Genomic DNA, 19,781 nt, shown 5'->3' on the forward strand with positions numbered 1-19,781 from the left:
TAGTATAATGCAAGTTTATATTAGAAATCAGTCTTAACCGCAGCCTCCCATATAAAGTGTGAGTTTACCTTTCTTCCTCATTCTGTTGTTGTTGTTGCACTGGATCTTCTTCAACAACAGATTCTGCCTCTTCCTCAGCCTCCTCATTTGTATCTTCTACAGGTAAGTCCCTTTAAATATAATGACGGGTTAGTGTTTATTCTAATTCATTTTTTTCCCTTAGTGATTTATAAGCTTCACGCTATCCTTTTTTCTTCCCTTAGCAAATACATTCTCCATAATCCTTAATACTACAGCACCCCTAGCCATAATAGATGGCACTGTACAATTATGTATTGTGGAATCTCCCGGCCAAATGAAGGGGCATCTTACCACCTGTCCTCTTTTTTTATGCCAATCATTTCATCTGTTGGTACCTTACTTTAATTAGAATAATATTCCTGTTATTGTGAAGATATTTTTGTTCTTATTTGATGAAAGTATGGGATAGGGATTTAATCTCTAATAAACTCCAAAATATCCTTACCTGTCAGATGGTTCTTCAGGCGGCTGTTCTGTCTCTGGCACAGGTTCCTCAGATGATTCATCATGTTGATGCTGCAAACAAGAGACAGGCAATTATTGAATGTTGCTTTACATGGATATGATAAGGGCAGTGTTTGTGTCCAAGAAATGAATGGTGTCAATGTAAAATACTCACTTGTGATGAATCACTGGCGGGGTCTGAAATGACCTGAACCTCAGGCGCAGTGATCTCTGGTGCAGGGAAGTTGACATCGGTGTCCCTTGTAGTCTCCAGAACTGCATCTGAAATATTGCAAATAAATTTGAAGGATATTAGGATTTTCAAATACAACATTCTTGAATCTAAGGCTTAAGACCTTTTTCTTGATTTGTTAAGATGCTGCTAATGAACATTGTTTTAAAATATAAATTTAAAGGATATGAAGGTCATCTATAGTTCTGTGGGGCTCAATCTAATGATCCACATCAACACCAAAGAATTGGACGGCACTCCGATCAAAAGGAATACAGGTTTATAGCATACTGCTGCAGGGATCCTACGCCCAAGGATCCCTGCAGGAGTATGCTATAAACATGTATTCCTTTTGATCGGAGTGCCGTCCAATTCTTTGGTGTTGATGTGGATCTTATCAGTGGGGATACAGCAGACAGAGCACCCGATAGGAAACATATGAAGCAGCTACAGGGAAGAGCTTTGAGCAGTCCTTTTGTTTTTGAGCTCAATCTAATGGGGGTCAACCTAATGTCCATGAAGAGGTAGTGTATGTGATGTTATGATGACACACATGTAATGCCAATAGGAAAGAGGCCAGAGACTGTTATATCTTACCTGGAGAATTCTCTGCTTCCCTCTGAGCTAGCTGCACATTGAGCTTGTGGAGAGAGGAGAAAAGCTCTTTCACCTTCCTCTCACTGATGTTCCTCAGCTCCTTCACTTGGGCTTTGGTCTGTCTGTCCTTGGTGACAAGGTACAGCTTTTGCGCCCCTGCTGCTATCCTCATCTCCTTCCGGATGTCTCTCAGCAGCTCCTGCTTCATACCTGAAAAGCAAATACTCACCCAGGGCTCACAAGCATCAAAAGACTGATTGATGTCAACAGTCTATAGAGAATAGGGAACAAAATCAAGAAAAAAATGATTAAGCAATTGAAATCTTCCCAAACTTTTTAATGAATATTGAACATTTTTTATGTGATATTTGTGAAGAACATCTGAAAAATGTAACCGTAATGTTTGTCAAACAGGTTTGCAAAATATTTCTTGTAAGCTGAGGATTTTCTCTTTTGCAGTGACAGTTCCCCTTTATATCTGGTGGCAAGGACTCTAATCGTCAGGCATGAAACAACGACTTTATATTTCCATCTGTCTTACCTCAGTGTGCCGGTGCCGGTGCAGGATGTTGCACAGTTTGGCGCCCATCTTGACGCTCCTGTATCAGGAAAAAAAGGTTGGTACAAGTCACTGCTTTAGTGGAGATAAAGAATACAAATGTTTGTAGCTGCTGGTAAATGGCAAGCTCAAGACAAGCATCTCTCTGTAACTTTCCCACTACACATATTAACAATGACCTGCTGTTACCATGCATAGGACATTCTAAGAGAACTAGCCCTTAAATTAAACTATTATTTAAACTAATATCATTAAACTATTAATTAAACTATTTTAGTTGCTTATAAATGTACTTATACAAGTGCATATTTTCTGCTAGTTTACCCCTGGAACTATATTAGCATGACTGTCGCACTGTTGGAAGCCCAAATATTGCTCCGGGATCTCAGCCCCTGACTCCCAAATATATATATGTGGAAATTTTAAAGACTATTTGTAGCTAAAAACGACAATAATCATCGTCTTTAATATGTCCCCCCATCCCAGTGTCTTTATCGGCTCCACTAAACCCTGAATTCTGAAATAAAAACTTGCTTTCTGTACCTGTCACAAGTCAAAGGTCCACCCAGACCCTCCCCTTTTTCAGACAATCCCCTCCCATTTATTTGTTCCACAAATCAGATCATTATAACTGTTAGCCCCCACTTTCCTCTGGATCAGCTAGCAGTTACACAGGTTTTATTTAGACAAAAAGGTTGAACTTGATGGACGTGTGTCTTTTTTTCAACCTCATCTGCTATGTAATAAATATTATCAGAGGGATAAATTCAGGATCCCTACCTTCCTCCTGATGACCCGCAATGGGTTGAGCAGGTTGCTGTTATTTCTCTGCTCTTGATGTAAGTTGGTAGTCTTTAAAAAGACTGTTTTTTTTCTTCTTTATCCTCTTCTTTGTCGCTTTTTGGAGTCGCTGCAAATCTCTCAGATCACTAAGATCGCTCTTAGTATTTCATTTTTTTGGGGAGAGACAAAAAGAGATTGTGAGCCAAACACTCTTTGACACATAAAGCTTTGAATACTGTTTTTCCCTTTCTCTATTCTTCCCAGTTATACTGCGCTACTGAATATGTTTGCTGCTCCGAAATAACCAGTAACACCAACCAGTAGCAGCTTTAATAGAATGAAGAAGCCAATTAGGGCACATACAAAAGGTTGGTGCAATCAAGGCCCTGGACACCCCTATCAACCAAGTGTGGGTCCTGGTGACCCCAATATACTTAGGGGACTGTACAGACTAATGGTTAAAAACAACTGAATATTACTGCTGTATATTACTGGCAGGGGACCTACTCTGATCAGTTCCCTGCACCCATAAACACTAGGGATCTTTATTGTAGGAATTTATTCTTCTGATTTTTGCTACTAATATTTCCATTTTGGCCCTTCCTTACATACTGTATCATCCACACTAGTGCTGATGCTAGGGACAGTTGCTTATTACAGTTTCTAGGATGAGTGGTACCCTTGACACCAAATGAAGCAATAAATAGACAGGGAACATTAAATACACATTGCATTAGAACTACAACTATGCCGCAGGGGATGCTGGGAATTGTAGTTCAGCTATAGCTAGAGAAGAACAGGTTTAGGCTCAGCGAGACAGTGATTTGTGTTGCCTTTCTGTTTCTTAGCTCTGCACTACCCACTACAGGTCTCACTACCCCTAGCAATGGCACACGGGCAGATTTTGGGCACCTTGACACCCACAAGATTTAGTAGATTGGGGGGCAGGTCTGCCATCAGTAACCATTTTTTAGGGGAATTAGGCCCTAGGGCTGTATTACTGAGTAACTGTAGGGATTAGCAATTCAACATTGTTTTATTAAATAATTCCCCTAACATGTACCTATTTGCCTCCCACAGCCGGGGTATTTGAAGGAAAAGTGCATAAAACGTACTAAAAACAAATTAATGTTTCTTTTTATAGAGAATTTAATTAAAAGTAGGTAGGTGTGTGTGTATGGATGCTGGATTTTCATTTGGAGGGGTTGAACGTGATGGACTTTGTCTTTTTTCAACCCAATCTAACTATGTAACTCAATTAAATGTAGTTACATGTTAAGGTTGGTACATAAGAGCAATGGAGAAACCAGGGGGCACTGGGCAAATTTCTAAGGAGCTTGTCAATACTGGGCACTAGAATAGAATGATAGAATTAGGACTTTTATGACATAGCCGAGGGGTCTCCAAATGTTATCTTTTTATGGGGTCCCAGTGGAAAGAAAGTGTATATTTGCTGCTAGTCCTTCATAACTGCCAAATGCAGGGTCTGTGTCTCCCAACCAGCACGAAGATTAAAGGAATCTCCCAAGCCCATTTTAGGGGAATAATCTCCAAATTACCTAAAGTCAGTAAAATGATCATCATCTACTAGTCTGGGGGGTGTCACCCAACCATTTCCCATCTTTTCTTACTAAAATAATGGTTATTTGGCCAAATAATCTCTCAGAAGGAATTTACAGTTAACACAGAGCCAACTAACGGACTAAACCAACTGTCAAATCCCTGGGTATGATGTCTCCTCTCTTCTATGGGACCCTGCTGTATGTCCCCCAATCATTTGCTAGCACCCCCAAACTGTCCCTATGGCACATGCTTCTGCTTCCCACCCCTAGTTCCAGTACTTGGATAAAGGGAACATGTATTTAGCTACAATGTTGGTACAAAAGAGCAGGACAGATTCCCAGGGGGCAAATACCACAGGACAGAGGGGCAAAACTCTAAGGAGCCTGTCAGTACTGGGAACACCCTATGGTGTGGTACACTGGTCCCCAAATGTTACCTTCAGTAGAAAAGGTGTACAGTATATTTGATTGCAGCGCTGCATATTTGCCAAATCCTGGGTCTGTGTCTCCCAACCAGCACTAAGAGTAAAGGCATCTCTCAAGCCCATTTTGGGGGACAATCCTCTAAATTCACTAAAATCAATGAAAACAGCAACATCCACTAGTCTGAGGGATGTCACCCAAATGTTTACCCTTTTTTTTTGTTAAGAAATGGGTTATTTGACAAAAAAATCTATCAGAGCAAAAGTACACTCACCTCTCTCTCGCAAAGTCAACCAACGGTCTGAACCAACTGTCATCCTTAGGGGGTGAAGTCACCTCTGTTCCCTGCTCTTAAAGGGGAAGTGTACCCTGTTGATGAATGAGGTTTATATGGCAATAATTTACCATTAGATGTGCAGTACATACCCAGCTTATTATGGACACGGGGCTTTGCTTTGTATGTTTATGAGTTTGAGTCAGTGCAGTTTCTGTGCTTTATATCTATCAGATCCATTCTTTCATCACTGCTGCTAAGTCTAGTGTAACCTGGGGGTCCTTTCCTTTACCTGAATAGTGGGTAGAGATGGGGGGTTACACTACACAATAGGAAGGACTTTGTGCTTAGTAGGTGAAATGGTATATACAAGGTATGGATGGGGGGGCAGGTTCTACTAATAAAGGGGCAGATGAGTGTTTAAGCAGCACAAATCATTCATTACTCTGGCAGTGACCAGGCTGCTTGACTGTTGGACCTGTACAAAGAGCCCACCCATTTCCCAGCATAGGTATTCTTCTGTATTAAACACTGTTTACTCTATGTTTGCTCATAGCCTGTACAGAGAGATACTATAGAGCTGTGCCAGTATAGTTACTCTTCTATAATAAGCACAAGCCAGTAGGAACAGCCCCCTAAATTCCCTTACAGCCTGTACAAACAGATACAGTAAGGGGGTTATTTATCAGAGGTTGAGTTTGTGAGGTTTTTGCTTTATACCTCAAATAAACGTATAATTCGAATGTGTGCTTATTCATAAAAAAATAAAAATACAAATGTAAAAAACGCATTCAGGGGGGAAAAACCTGAATAATCATATTATTGGGCATGTCCCGCACCCTGGCCCACCCAACGCTAGTTATTTTACTGATTAAAATGGAAATGATCAGTTATGCCAAAAACATATTCCACTCTTCCCCTGTAGGGATGTGCAGGTTGACCTGAAAGGGCTTGAGTTGAAATTCGGGTGCCTGCTGCGGGTCTCGGTTGGTTGCGGCACTGACTGGGGAAGTACACTGCTACTCTGCTTTGGAAAATTTTGTCTTCAGAAGCTCACAGAAGTAATGTTCAGAGAGGGGTGAGATGCAGGTTAGGGTCGGGTGCAGGTTGACCTGAGTATTTATTAGGCATGTTTTTATAGTTTTGTTTTAATGGATGTTATTATAGGGATGCAACTTGCCTGGTCCATGATAAAACACTTGTGCTTCACCACTGTACCGTTTAATCACACTGGTAGACTAAGGTTTGGAATGATTTGCACAAGAGACAAAACTTTAAATTATTGCTTGAAAAAGTCCTTAAAAATTCTTTTGGGTAACCAGATTCCTCCATACATTTTCTAACATATGGAACATTAACTTTACAGTGGGTTCATGTGTAGGGCATTATAACAACTCTATTAATTAAGGTTCCCTGGACTTGTGTAATGTATTTGCTGCAACATATATACGTCTATTCAACCTTAAATGTCCCGCCGTATGCAGATTAGCCTGACCGAAGACCTCTAACCAAATTGCACTAGGATTTGCTTGCTTTGCCGAAATAACGCTACAGAAAATTAGCCAGCGTTCGGCGCCCTGGACACAACTTTAAATGTGACCGAATTTTCGCCTGGCAAAGTGTTGCGATGACTGTGAATTTTCACCGCTTAGTAAATTTACCCCTAAAGGTCTTCTGCATTCAGCCAATTATCAATATATTAAAACAGGGATTATTTTGTCCATATATTGCAATACAGTGAATACCGGTCTTTCCGTTATTTGGCTCTCCATACCTCAATTCTACTAAAAAAAAAAAAATTTTGCCTCCAATACCGATTTATTACATCTAAGTTAGGGTCAAGTACAAGGTATTGTTAAGAAAAAGGAAACCATTGTTAAAAATGTGACTTATTTTAATATAATGGAGACTGCCTTCCTGTAATTTGGAGCTTTCTGGATGACCGGTTTCCAGATAACGGATCACACACCTGTATATTCAAACTGGCCAAATATGTCAAAGTCATCCCTGGTCTGGCCAGTCCTACACTCACTTCATTATACTTCTTTATTATATATGTTACACAGGGACTAAATTATACCTGCAACTGTATGTATGCTGGCCGAAAACAAACAAACATAACAAACACAATTTTAAGAGAAAGAAAAAGAAACCCCACCAATAGTTATGATTCAAAAGTTGTCCAAAAAATTCTAAAAAATGATGTACCACAATTATTTAATATCAATAGTTCCTAAGGAATTATAATAAGATTATAAAGTGCCAGTGCCGCTATAAATTCATCCAAAGGAACTATTAATATTAAATAATTGTGGTACATCATTTTTTAGAATTTTTTGGACAACTTTTGAATCATAACTATTGGTGGGGTTTCTTTTTCTTTCTCTTAAAATTGTGTTTGTTGCTCTGACATTTAGTCAGACCTCAACTAATAGTTGTGAAAGATTTTTTCTGTTTTTGAATAAAAGCACCATTTTTCAGGGTTACATTAAACATAACAAACAACCAGAAAAAACAGGCGTCAGCACCCTAATTTGCACATTCACAGCTAAATTTGCATCATTCGTAAACTCAGTTTGCCAGCAAAGTCACATGACAGTCAGGGGTTGGAGAAACAGTTTTAGGGATATAGATTCCTTCTACTGCACCTCTAATAAACAGATCAGGAAGGTTTAGGGACACTAAAGCCAAACATAAAGCTGCCCCATTGAGGCCTCCAGTGCACTATAGAAATTGACTTAAAGGGTGGTTCACATTTAAGTTAACTTTTAGTATGTTATAGAATGTCTAATTCTACGCAACTTTTCAATTGGCCTTCATTTTTTTTTATAGTTTTTGAATCATTTGCTTTCTGTATTATTTCTTTATAATACACAAGAGCCGTGAATATCCTGTAAATTATATCTGTATAAAACTGAAACTTGGGTATTTTAATTAATAAAGTACCCCCGTTGCAAAATATAAGGATATTAGAAGTCACTGTCAGCCTTGTGCTTTTATATGATCATGGAACTCCTTGGCAACTAATAATATCCTTATATTTTACAATAGTGAGTACTTTATTCACTATATTATTTGCTTGCTATTTCTGACCCTTTACAGTGTTCAAATGGTGGGGTCACTGACCCCATCTAAAATGCAATTGGTCTGTAATATTATTGCCACTTTATATTGGTAATTGCTAGGGTAATTTAGACCCTATAAAACCAGTTCCTAAAATTGCAAACTTGAGAGCTGCTGAATAAAAAGCTAAATAACTCAAAAACCACAAATAATAAATTAAAACCAAAATTGTAAATTGTCTCAGGATATTGACAATGAGAGTGCTGATTCCCAGCAGTATGTCAGCCGTCTTGCTCTAATCTTAAAATTTCCTTAGACTATAAGGGTGGCCATACACAGGCAGATTAAAGTTTTTGATATTGGTCCTTTAGATTGATTCAGCATCTTATGTGTCTGTGTGTGGGGGCTTCTTCACTATCGAAATCAGGCCAAAAATCAGATATCGATCTGGCTGGTTTGATATTTCTTGCAATCAAGGACCATATTGATTTGTAGCTTTACAGAGAATTTGTTTTTTGATGGAGTCAGTGACCCCCAATTTGAAATCTGAAAAATGTCAGAAGTAGAAGGCAAATACTGTAAAAATTATAAAAAAGGAAAACTGGGGGGCGCATGCGCGGCGCCATCAGGAGCAGACGTACCTGATGTGAGCTCCGTATCCCAGCCCGCTTAATCCAGCAACCACGGCTATAAATCGTTCCTGTACCGACTCTAATTTATCGTGAGGGTACCAGGTATCACTATGCCACAACCGGCGGCTAAGAAAAAAGGGGCGGCGCCGAGCACGCATAAGTTTTTCCAGCAAAGGAGTCCGGGCACACCGCCATCTTCACAGGCCTCACACGAGGCGGACCTGTCGCACTCCCATCCGGACCCGCTGGGGCCTTCCTCCGAGGTATCGGAAGTTTTATCTACCATACAGACTATGTTCCGGACGGAACTAGCAGCTGCAGTTGCGGACTTTACCAAACAAATCCGAGAACTGGGCACTCGGACGAGTGCCTTGGAGGACCGCACGGAAGAGCTTGTGGCAGCGATACATGCTGATAGTGACGCCATTGAGACCCAGAGGGAACAAATTGCGGCAATGGAGGAAAAGATTGAGGATCTCGAGAATAGGTCTCGTAGGGCTAATATTCGCCTTCGTGGCGTCCCAGAGACTGAGATGGACCTGGAACTATTTGCGATGAACCTTTTTACTACATTACTGCCAGAAGTACCGCCTGAGAAATTGCAGATGGTGAGAATACATCGGGCGCTTGCTAGGCCTCGCACAAAAGATACGCCTAGGGACATAGTCCTGAAATTACAACACGAGGCGGTCAGAGACCAAATATTACAAGCTGCGCGCCAATTCACTAGAGATCCGGACAACAAACTATCGGCTGATATTTATGCGGATCTGGCACCTACTACCTTGCAGAAGAGGCGGCTGATGAAAGATGTCACCTTACAGCTCCAGAAGGCACGGATTCGGTACAGGTGGGGCTTTCCTTTTGCGCTCCATTGCACTATTAATAACCGCCTGTATTCATTCAAGACCACAGAGGCGGCCTTCCATGTGTTACAGAAGGAGGGCCTTTTTGTTCCTTCCCCAGCACCATCGGCGAGCAGCAGTCCGAGACCTCAGAAAGAATGGCAAGTGGTGGCTGGTCCCCGCTCGCCTTCTCGACTGGGCCGCAACTCTGGCATCCCCAAACCACAACGGCTTCGCTCCCAGACGATTCCGGTTACCGGAGACCTGCCCGGTTGAGTATGACTTGTACCCTGTTTTTCTATTTTCCTGTGCAGGATACGTTGCATCCTTTTCAATGGGCTTGGGAATAGATGCTGCCCACATTCCCCAGTCTACTGGCGACCCCACAAAGACAGTCGCTGACTGACCGGGACATTTTCCCCATATTTGGGGGTTTTTTTCAGGTTCCATTTTATTTTTTGTACTGTTTTGTTCGCTTTTTTGGGTTGATCCACTGTGCTCATAACTGTTTTTGGTATCTTTTTTGTGTGTTCTCATTACGAAATGTATTTACTTTACTGCCTCCTTTTATGCTACCTGATTGTCTAGTGTACCTGTATGCTATACTGTTAGTGCAGTTTGACCTCCACTCCTGTTCTCTCCTATCCTTCGGTTCAGGTCGTTCCACTTGTAGCCCCCCTTTGAGCTTGTCACTATGGCGTTTACAGTAATCTCTCATAATGTTAAGGGGTTAAATTCTCCGCGGAAGCGTAGACAGGCCTTTCAATGGTATGAACGTGTGCATCCTGATGTGATTTGTTTGCAGGAGACTCATTTCACGAGACAGTCTTATCCGAAATATTTTCATCGCCAATATTCCAGATATTTTCTGGCTTCTACTCCCAATAAAAAGCATAGAGGTGTTGCTATTTTGGTTCATGACAACTTTCCGATTGTTGTGACAGATGTGCAAGTGGATAAAGAGGGGCGATACTTATCTATAGTGGGTAGCTTATTTGAGAAATCTATTAGGATCACATCCACATATTCCCCGAATGCTGCCCCACGCGAGTTTTTTAACAGATATGCTGCTAAACTGAGTACACATCCCCTTGATGTTAATTTGTGGTGTGGAGACTTTAACTTTCCCTTTAATCCGGCCTTGGATAAATCGGCCGTGCTGCCCCATGTTAGGGAACCTAAGGCCGCTAAACTGACTCAACGGGTTCTTAACTCGTCTCAATTTGTTGATACCTGGAGGGAACTCCATCCTCAGGCTCGTGGCTATACCTTTTATTCAGCCCCCCATAAGCAATATTCTAGAATTGATGCCATTTTACTCAATGCAGCCATGATCCCTAACCTAAAGGATGCCTTTATAAAAGTTTGCCCGTGGTCAGATCATGATCTCATGGTTGCTAAAGTGTTGCTACAGGGTATTTGCCTTAGGTCCTCTAGATGGCTCCTTAATGAACGCCTGCTTAGCGATCCCCAAGTTACGCAAGAATTAAAGACTACCCTAACTAATTACTTCAAGGAAAATACCACGACTGATGTCACGCCTGATGTCGTATGGGCAGCCCATAAGGCTACTATACGGGGATATCTCATACAACAGGCGGCTAGGAGGAAAAAGCAATTAAGGGACAGATATTGCCAGCTTGAATCCTCATTAACCACCCTGGAAAGGCTTAACCAAGCTTCACCGTCATCACATTTGACTAAACGTATTAAAGCGCTTAAGCAAGATCTAAATACTTTGCAACTGGAGCATGTAGATAAAGCTATCCGATGGACTCGGTTTAGGTACTATAAGAATTGTAATAAGCCTGACACTTATTTGGCGAACCTACTGCGTACCAAATCTCGAATTAACCACATACCCCGTATTCGAACTTCACTGGGCAACATTACCTCTAACCCGGAAAGGATAAGAGACACTTTTCTAGATTTCTATAGAAAACTGTATACCACAACCCATAAACCAGATTCTCGAGCTACACAGACCTTTCTTTCTCAGTATCCTTTGCCGACATTCTCTGCTTCTAGTTTAGATACGCTGAATGCGGCCATAACAGGTGAGGACATAGCCTATGCAATCAAACAACTTAAGGTAGGGAAGGCACCGGGCCCTGATGGCTTTTCAGCTAAATATTATAAGGTTTTTGCTGACATAGTTACTCCACGCCTTAAATTACTCTTTGATCATATCCGAGATGGTAAGCCCATTCTCCATGAATTGCTGTCGGCGCATATTACACTGATACCTAAACCCAATAAGGATCCCCTCCAACCGAAGCATTATCGTCCCATTTCTCTCTTGAACATTGATTTAAAGATTTTGACTAGCATACTAGCACGAAGGTTATCTTCTATTTTGCCGGAAGTGATACATAGGGATCAGGTTGGCTTCGTTCCGTTTCGACAGGCAGGGGACAATGTGAGAAAGGTTCTTAATATTATACAACATGCTAAGTCTACCAGAACGCCCATGGGTTTATTAGCCTTGGATATAGAGAAGGCGTTTGACTCCCTTGATTGGCACTACCTCAGAACCCTCCTTAGCTCTCTTGGGATTGGTGAACCTTTTACTACTATTCTTTCTACCTATTACTCTACCCCGTCTGCTACTCTGAAGTTACCTACTTCCTCTCACCAAACTATTGAGATTCGAAGGGGAACGAGGCAGGGTTGTCCATTGTCTCCGGCCCTTTTTGCTCTTGCAATGGAACCGCTGGCAGAGGCGATTCGGAGAAATCCGAATGTTAAGGGTTACACTATAGCTAACACTGAACATAAAGTATCCCTTTTTGCCGATGACTTATTGTTGACTGTCACACAGCCTTTAACTACATTGCCCAACCTTCTTCATATTATTCAGGACTTTTCTAAGGCCTCGGGGTTACGATTGAATCAAGATAAGAGCGAATTTCTGCCCTGTGGTGTTCCCAAACATACCAGCAAACTTGTTGAACTTAATTTTGGGTTTCAACTTCGAGACCAATACTTATCTTATCTAGGCATACGCCTCACTGCCAACCTGGAAACAATGTATAAACATAATTACCCTCAACTGTATAGGAAATTGTTGCACGAGTTACAGGAGTGGAGGTCTAAACAGATTTCTTGGATAGGGAGAATAAATTGTATTAAAATGATGACTTTGCCTAGGTTGTTATATTACTTTCGAACTCTGCCCATTGCCCTCGTGAGAAGGGATCTGCTCAGTTTCCAACAGAAAATTATGGCCTTTATTTGGGGGAATAAGAGACCGAGGATTAATAGACATATTATGTACCTTCATAAAACTAGGGGTGGTCTAGGGGTCCCGAACTTGCTTCACTACTTTAGGGCAGCTCGCTGTGCCCAGATCCCCCCCATACATGGAGGCCCTCAAGCTCCTTTGTGGGTACTCATGGAGTCTGATATGGTACGCCCTTATTCGTTGCAGAGCTTGCTCTGGAATCCAAGCTCGGATATTAAAGTATGTAAGACTGTTTCCCCATTGACTTATACTATGCTGCAGTTATGGAACATTCTTAAATTCAAATATCGTCTTGCTTCAAACCCTTCGGCATTGGTGCCATTGCACGGAAACATCCTTTTTCCCCCGAGCCGATCCGAGTCAGCCTTTACCTGGTGGAAAGACAGGGGGGTCCTTACCGCCTACCAGCTCACTGATGGCTCTAAGCCGCTGTCCATGGAGTCCCTTATTCAGAAATATCAAGCACCACCATCTGAGACTTACCGGGCTATGCAACTGTCACATTTTGCTTTACACTTCTGGCCCAAGAGTTTGGGCTCTAGAACGTTTCTAGAGGTCATTTGCATGACTTCCCCAATGTGTAGACGAGTCCTCTCCTCCATTTACAGCCAGCTGAATCATGCTGTCGCACCGGCTAAACTTCAACATATGCTGGATTGGGAAGCCGACTTGGGGACGACGTTTTCCCCGGAAGTATGGCTTAAGAGCTACTTACGAATTTTCAAGGGGAGCTATAATGTCACCATAGTGGAAACCTCGCTTAAACTTTTTCATAGATCGTACTATGTTCCAGAACGACTTCATCGTATGTACCCCACCGTTTCACCTCAATGCTTCAGGAACTGTCCCACTAGAGGGACGATTTGGCATACCTGGTGGAGCTGTCCTGTGACGCAAGCCCTATGGCAGCAGATTTCTCGGATACTGACTGTACTCTTTTATACTCCCATTGATCCGTGCCCAGAGGTTATGCTTCTAGGTCATAAATTGGAGGGTATGAATTCTTCGGCACAGCACCTGACTCAACATATCTGTATGGCGGCGAGGATTCATATTGCGGCACAGTGGAAATCACCCTACCTTTCCATAACTAAAGTTTTGGACAAGATTGAGTTCATCCATTTAAATGAGCGTTTGAGATACCAAATGGATGGCCAACTGGAGAAATTCACTGAGATCTGGGACACTTGGATTCTTCATAGGGAGTCGTTTCTTTCCCTTTGAGTTAAAATGGGGCAATGGGCAGAGTTTACTCTACTTAAGTGTGTGCTTAGTTGGTGTTTGAGGCATATGGCATTAACTTGCTCTATGGATACCGATTGTGACATGTATAATGGTATTTTTTGGATAGCCAGTGGATCCTTTCTCTCCTTCTTTTGTATTTTTTATTTAAATTTCTTTTGTTTTATATATACCTTTTCCCCTGTTCTGCAATATTTTGTACTATGCATTCCTGTGTTGTGCAATGTGCTATTTTTCTATACAGTCCTTCGGGAAAAGTGAAATTTGATTTCAATAAAAAGAAAGTTGACTAAAAAAGGAAAACTGAAGGCCAGTTGAAAAGTTGTTTAGAATTTCATATTCCATAATATACTAAAACTTAACTCAAAGGTGAACCACCAAGTGACTACACTTAACCAGCAGTTATTTATTATATGAGGATTTATAAGAATATCAGATAGTGCTCCAGGCATCCCACCCAGTCTAGGGACAATGGAAACAACATAACATTTTCATTGGTTACCCATATATGGCTCAATTGCTTGGGAAAATGCCACATTTTGTTATCGTGGTGCTTAGTACCAATTCAGTGGTTTCACTACTTACACTACAGATATGGGATCCATTATCCATAAACCCAGGCCGTCTCCCATATTTTTATCCAAATAATCCAAACTTTTGAAAACGATTTCCCTTTTCATTCTAATAATAAAACAGTAGCTTGTACTTGATCCCAACTAAGATATAGTTAATCCTTATTGGAAACAAAACCAGCCTATTGGGTGTAATTAATGTTTACATGATTTTCTAGTAGACTTAATGCATTAAGATCCAAATCATAGAAAGATCTGTTATCCAAAAAACCCAAGGTTCCAAGCATTCTGGATTACAGGCCCCATACTTGTACTACTCATTAGATCAAAAACCAGGAAAACATCCCAACTCCCAGTTTTGTCCGGCTCATTAGTCATACTTGACATTGATTCATTTGCTCCCATTAGTTTTTCAAATTAGACATCCCAAGTAGTAATGCTCTTGTTTGGCAGGTTTGGACCTAGCAATTACTCCTCCAGCAGATCACAGGCATGTGGGAGATCTGACTCTCTGCCAATCCCTTTATCCTTCCTTGCCGTGACCCAACAGCTTATTTTCTGGTGTCCGAAATGTCTTTCTGCTTTTATTTATAAAGGAGTACCTCCAACAATGTTAACATCAGAGATGAACTGGCCATACTGAGTACATGCATTTACTAAGCAAGTGTCCCAGCCATGGTATGAGATGAGGCAACATATATGCACGTATTGAGTGGGCTAGCATGGGCAGCACTCAGGGAGTAGTCTTCTGGTATCTAGGAAATATATTATCCAAAAACGCTCTGCCCGCTTGGTTCAGGAAAAGGGTGCAACTTTCCTCGATCAGGTCACAGATATCCTGATATCTATAACTGGATTTATAGGGAAATGAGGAGAGCACTCTGCAAGCATATAAATGCTGTGGTTATCCTTTTATTAGTCCACTACTTGTACACGACATGTTTCGGGCCTATATGCCCTTTATCAAGTGTAACAAACAAACAGAACGTGTAGGCTTCTTAAAACACCCCTACTATCCCCCACCAATCAGTGAAATCCCAAGGAGGTGTGTGTAAAAGTCCATCTTTTCAGTCCATATGCAAATAGTTAATCAACAGGTGTGTGGATATCTTTGAATAAAGGTTCAGAGTCTCTGTGTTTGTGTCCATTCTTCAACCTTTCCACACAATTGTAACATAGTAGCAATATTTATAATCACTTCCGTGTTCAAAATCATTTTGATACATTGTTTTATTCCCACATTACTTTCTACTCATGTCATGACTAATAAACCGATAATCACAGCATTTATATGCTTGCAGAGTGCTCTCCTCATTTCCCTATAGATCGAGTAGTCTTCTGATGTGGGGGTACAGCACTTGAGTGGTTTTAGCCCCTAATACTATGCTCCTGCTACTCTAAGTGTGTAAGGAGTTCTTACCTGGCGTCCCAAGATGGCGGTGTTCTCCATGTGCTTCCTTCTGGTCACAGTTCTGTGACATCACGCCAGCGTCAGAATATCTGCCAGCATCGGATTGGTCGCCGGCGCCTAAGCGCCAGCGTCAGAATAGACGCCAGCGTCAAAACGCCTGCGTGAAGACGCCAGCGTCATGACGCCACTGCGTCTGTTTTGGCGCCTATAAAAGGAGGCCTATAAAAGATGCTGAAGGACTGCAGACTGTGCCCTACTATAGGTTCTTCCTCGTGAGTTCCTGGGTGCGCTTCCTGTGATTATCATTCCTGATCCTGTGTATTGACCTTTGCCTGATTTCATATTCTGAACCTTTGCTGCCTGAACCGACCTTATTGCCTGGACTTCGACCACTCTCTTTCCTGTTCCTTCCACATGGCAGTGGGCACACTATGGGTTAATCCCCCCTGCCACGTGATTGGACAGGTTTTCCTCTGTAAAAAACTTACTTCCGCCCCTGGCTGCCATCTTTTTTCCTCCTGTCGCTCCCCCTTGAAGTCCAGCAGACTGCCTCTCTTCTGCTGAAGCTCCTGAGCCGAGGCTTGAGTCCTTATGTGAGCTCTTGGAGAAGCCGACGGGCTTATGGCCAAAGTGTGCCTCCGGTGCAGTCAGCCGCAATGCCGCGCGGGCGGCGCATGCGCAATAAGACACCGATGCTTCCACTTCCAAGATGGGACGGACGCCGGCGCATCTACGCGGACGCACGCTCCTTAACGCTGAGGCGTAAAGGCGCACGGAAGTGGCTTGGCGCGAAAATCTTAAATCTGGGCGCCTTCTCCCCCCAAAGCTGCCAATCTGGTAAGACAAACTGTTTGCCTGGGGTGCCTTTGTGCGGTTCAGAGGGTACAACTGTAAGTACACCTCTGTTAGCCCATATGAATGAGCAGGACACCCTGGATACATTTATTCCTCTCCTTCCAGGGTCAGGATATAGGATTCGATAATTCTTCATGAGTTCCAGACGCTCTCATTCAGGCTCAAGGGGGTGAGTTATTATGAGAGGCGAAGATGGATGTTCTTGCAAGGGAATAAAACATAATAAAAAATGTTCGCATAACTAATTATCATTTTTCTTTAACAGGAGCTCTCCTGGAGGCCATAGAAGAAAATCAAGCAGGAAAGTATGCGTATCCTGCAATGATCCAGCTTTACCAGACAGCAACTCCTGCGCTAGATGTCTACGAGAACCGTCAGATAACACTACTCAATTTAAAGAATTCATGACATGGATGAAGGATTCATTTAACAAATCCATGGCGGACATGGTCACACAGGTTACGGATAATGTACTTAAAAACATTAACCCTCATCTAAGTGGATCACATCAAGCAACACCAGTGGCTATACATCATTCCAGCCCTGAGTTACCAGGTGACAGCCTAGAGTCAGACGGGGAACTTTCGTCCAATTGTTCTATAGCTGAGGATTCAGCTTTCAACACAGACCTGGTAGAACCGTTAATTAAGGCTTTAAGGAAAACCCTGGACCTGGAAGAAAAATCACAGTCCCCAACCAAAAAATATAAGATGTTTAAATCCGTATCGAAGAAGAATCATCTGTTTCCAATCCATGAATTTATTAAGAAAACGGTGGAATCTGAGTGGGAAAATCCAGATAAAAAATTTATGATTTCCCGAAAATTTAGGAAAATTTTCCCTTTTCCAGCAGACCAATCTAAGACGAAGGTGTCTCACTCCGAGATCCTATGGAGAGAAGGCAGGACGCTTCTCTAAAAAGAGCTTATGTGGCCGGTGGAGCCACTTGCAAAGCAGCGGTAGCCATTACTTCTGTCACAAGAGCTAACAATATTTGGCTTCAAGAACTGGAAGAAGCCATCAAAAGAGGCGAAGACAGAGGCAGACTCACCAACATGTTACAAGATATCAAGATAGCCAATGATTTTGTAGCCGAAGCCTTTATGGACATGGTCAAACTAGCAGGAAAATCCATGAGCCTATCAGTAACTGCGAGGAGGGGTTTATGGCTAAGACATTGGAACGCCGACCCACAATCAAAACACAACCTATGCTCTCTACCCTTCAAGGGCAATCTCTTGTTTGGACCAGAACTGGATCAAATCATATCCAAGATGTCAGCAGGGAAATCAACATTTCTTCCCCAAGAAAGAAGAGATAATAGATCGGTCAGAGGCAGACCAGCTGGGGGGTACACCTCTAGACCCACATTCAAGGATGCAAAACAATACAAACCAGGCAGACCTTTTTCCAGGCAGTGGAGACCAAAGGACCAGTCCTTTCCTGGTAAGGGAGTCCAGAAACAGGAAAAAAGAGCATGAAGGTTGTGGAGCCCCTCCGTCCATCGTAGGAGGCAGATTATCTCTGTTTCAGACAGAGTGGGCTCGAGAAATACAAGACACATGGGTGACGGACATCGTGTCAAAAGGATACAAGCTGGAGTTAAAAAATTCCCCACCTATGAATTTTATTTCCTCAGACAGACACATGTCACCAGAGGGGAAAAAAGTTATTACCAGCATCATACAAGATCTGTTAGAGAAAAGGATCATATCAACAGTTCCCAGGGACCAAAGGTACCAAGGCTTATATTCCCATCTTTTCCTTCGAAGGAAAACAAATGGAGATTTCAGAGTGATATTAAACTTACAGAAACTCAACTACAACCTCCATGTCCCCTCCTTCAGAATGGAGACCCTGAAGTCAATATCCCAATGCTTGGAACAAGGGGATTGGCTAGTGAAGCTGGATCTGAAAGATGCCTACCTGCACATCCCAGTAAAAAAGCTTCACAGGAAGTACCTAAGATTTTACATACTAAATCAACACTTCCAATACCGTGCCCTACCCTTTGGACTCGCCACGGCTCCAAGGATATTCTCCAAGATCTTGGCACCTGTAGTGGCCAAACTGAGACTAGCAGGTATACAGATCTTTGCATACCTCGACGATCTCCTGATCATGAGGCCCAACAAAGTACTTCTGAAGTCGCATCTTCTAACAACAACGTCGTACTTACAAAACCTGGGCTGGTTGATCAACTGGGAAAAAAGCCACACTCAACCAACTCAAGAGCTAGAATTCTTGGGAGTCCTGATAAACACTCGGACTTTATCCCTTAGCCTCCCAGCAAAGAAAATCCCAGATATCAAAGGAGCAGCTCTATCGCTCATTCAGTTTCCCATGACAACAGCACGAGTATGTCAACAAGTCCTGGGGAAACTAGGATCCACCTCAGAATGCGTCAAATGGGCCCGAATGCACACCAGAGCCCTCCAAAGGGAGTTTCTCTCGAAGTGGGACCACAACCAGGCGAATCCCAATCAGCTCATCTGTCTAAGCCTAGACATTTGTAACATCTCTCAAAAGGTGGCTGCAGGAAGACAACTTACTCCAACCTGTGTGTCTTCTCCCGAAGAATTGGATAACCATAACAACAGACGCCAGCAAGAAAGGCTGGGGGGCTCACCTAGAGAATCTCAGAATACAGGGGAACTGGAGGAAGGAAGAAATAATCAAAACTTCCAACTGGAAGGAATTGAAGGCCATACATCTGTCTTCTCAACTTCCAACTCATAATTCAGGGAAAGGCTGTAAGGATAAGGTCGGACAACATGACTGCAGTGACATACATCAACAAGCAAGGTGGAACAAGATCCAGAGAGCTATTAACCTTGACCACACTTATGTACTCATGGGTAGAACATCATTTGTCAGATCTCAAAGCAGTACATGTTCCCGGCAGTCTGAACTCTCTAGCAGACAAACTGAGCCGCTCCCATGCAGTTCCAGGGGAATGGGAA

The 19,781-nt window shown here is 42.3% G+C and overlaps 1 protein-coding gene across 3 annotated transcripts in view; it reads left to right on the plus strand.

Annotated features, from left to right (window-relative positions):
• The window catches only part of LOC121401075 (cyclin-O protein B-like), a 48,178-nt gene that overhangs the window by 138 nt on the left and 28,259 nt on the right, over positions 1-19,781 (plus strand). For 2 of the 3 annotated variants that reach the window (XM_041585442.1, XM_041585443.1), the window contains exon 2: positions 1,814-1,971. The gene's annotated coding sequence lies outside the window, so the exon portion shown is untranslated. Of the gene's footprint in view, positions 1-120; positions 163-1,813; positions 1,972-19,781 lie in introns of all 3 variants that reach the window. The other variant, XM_041585444.1, reaches the window with a different exon arrangement.

Source organism: Xenopus laevis, chromosome 3L, assembly GCF_017654675.1.
Source record: "Xenopus laevis strain J_2021 chromosome 3L, Xenopus_laevis_v10.1, whole genome shotgun sequence".
Lineage (NCBI taxonomy): Eukaryota > Metazoa > Chordata > Amphibia > Anura > Pipidae > Xenopus > Xenopus laevis.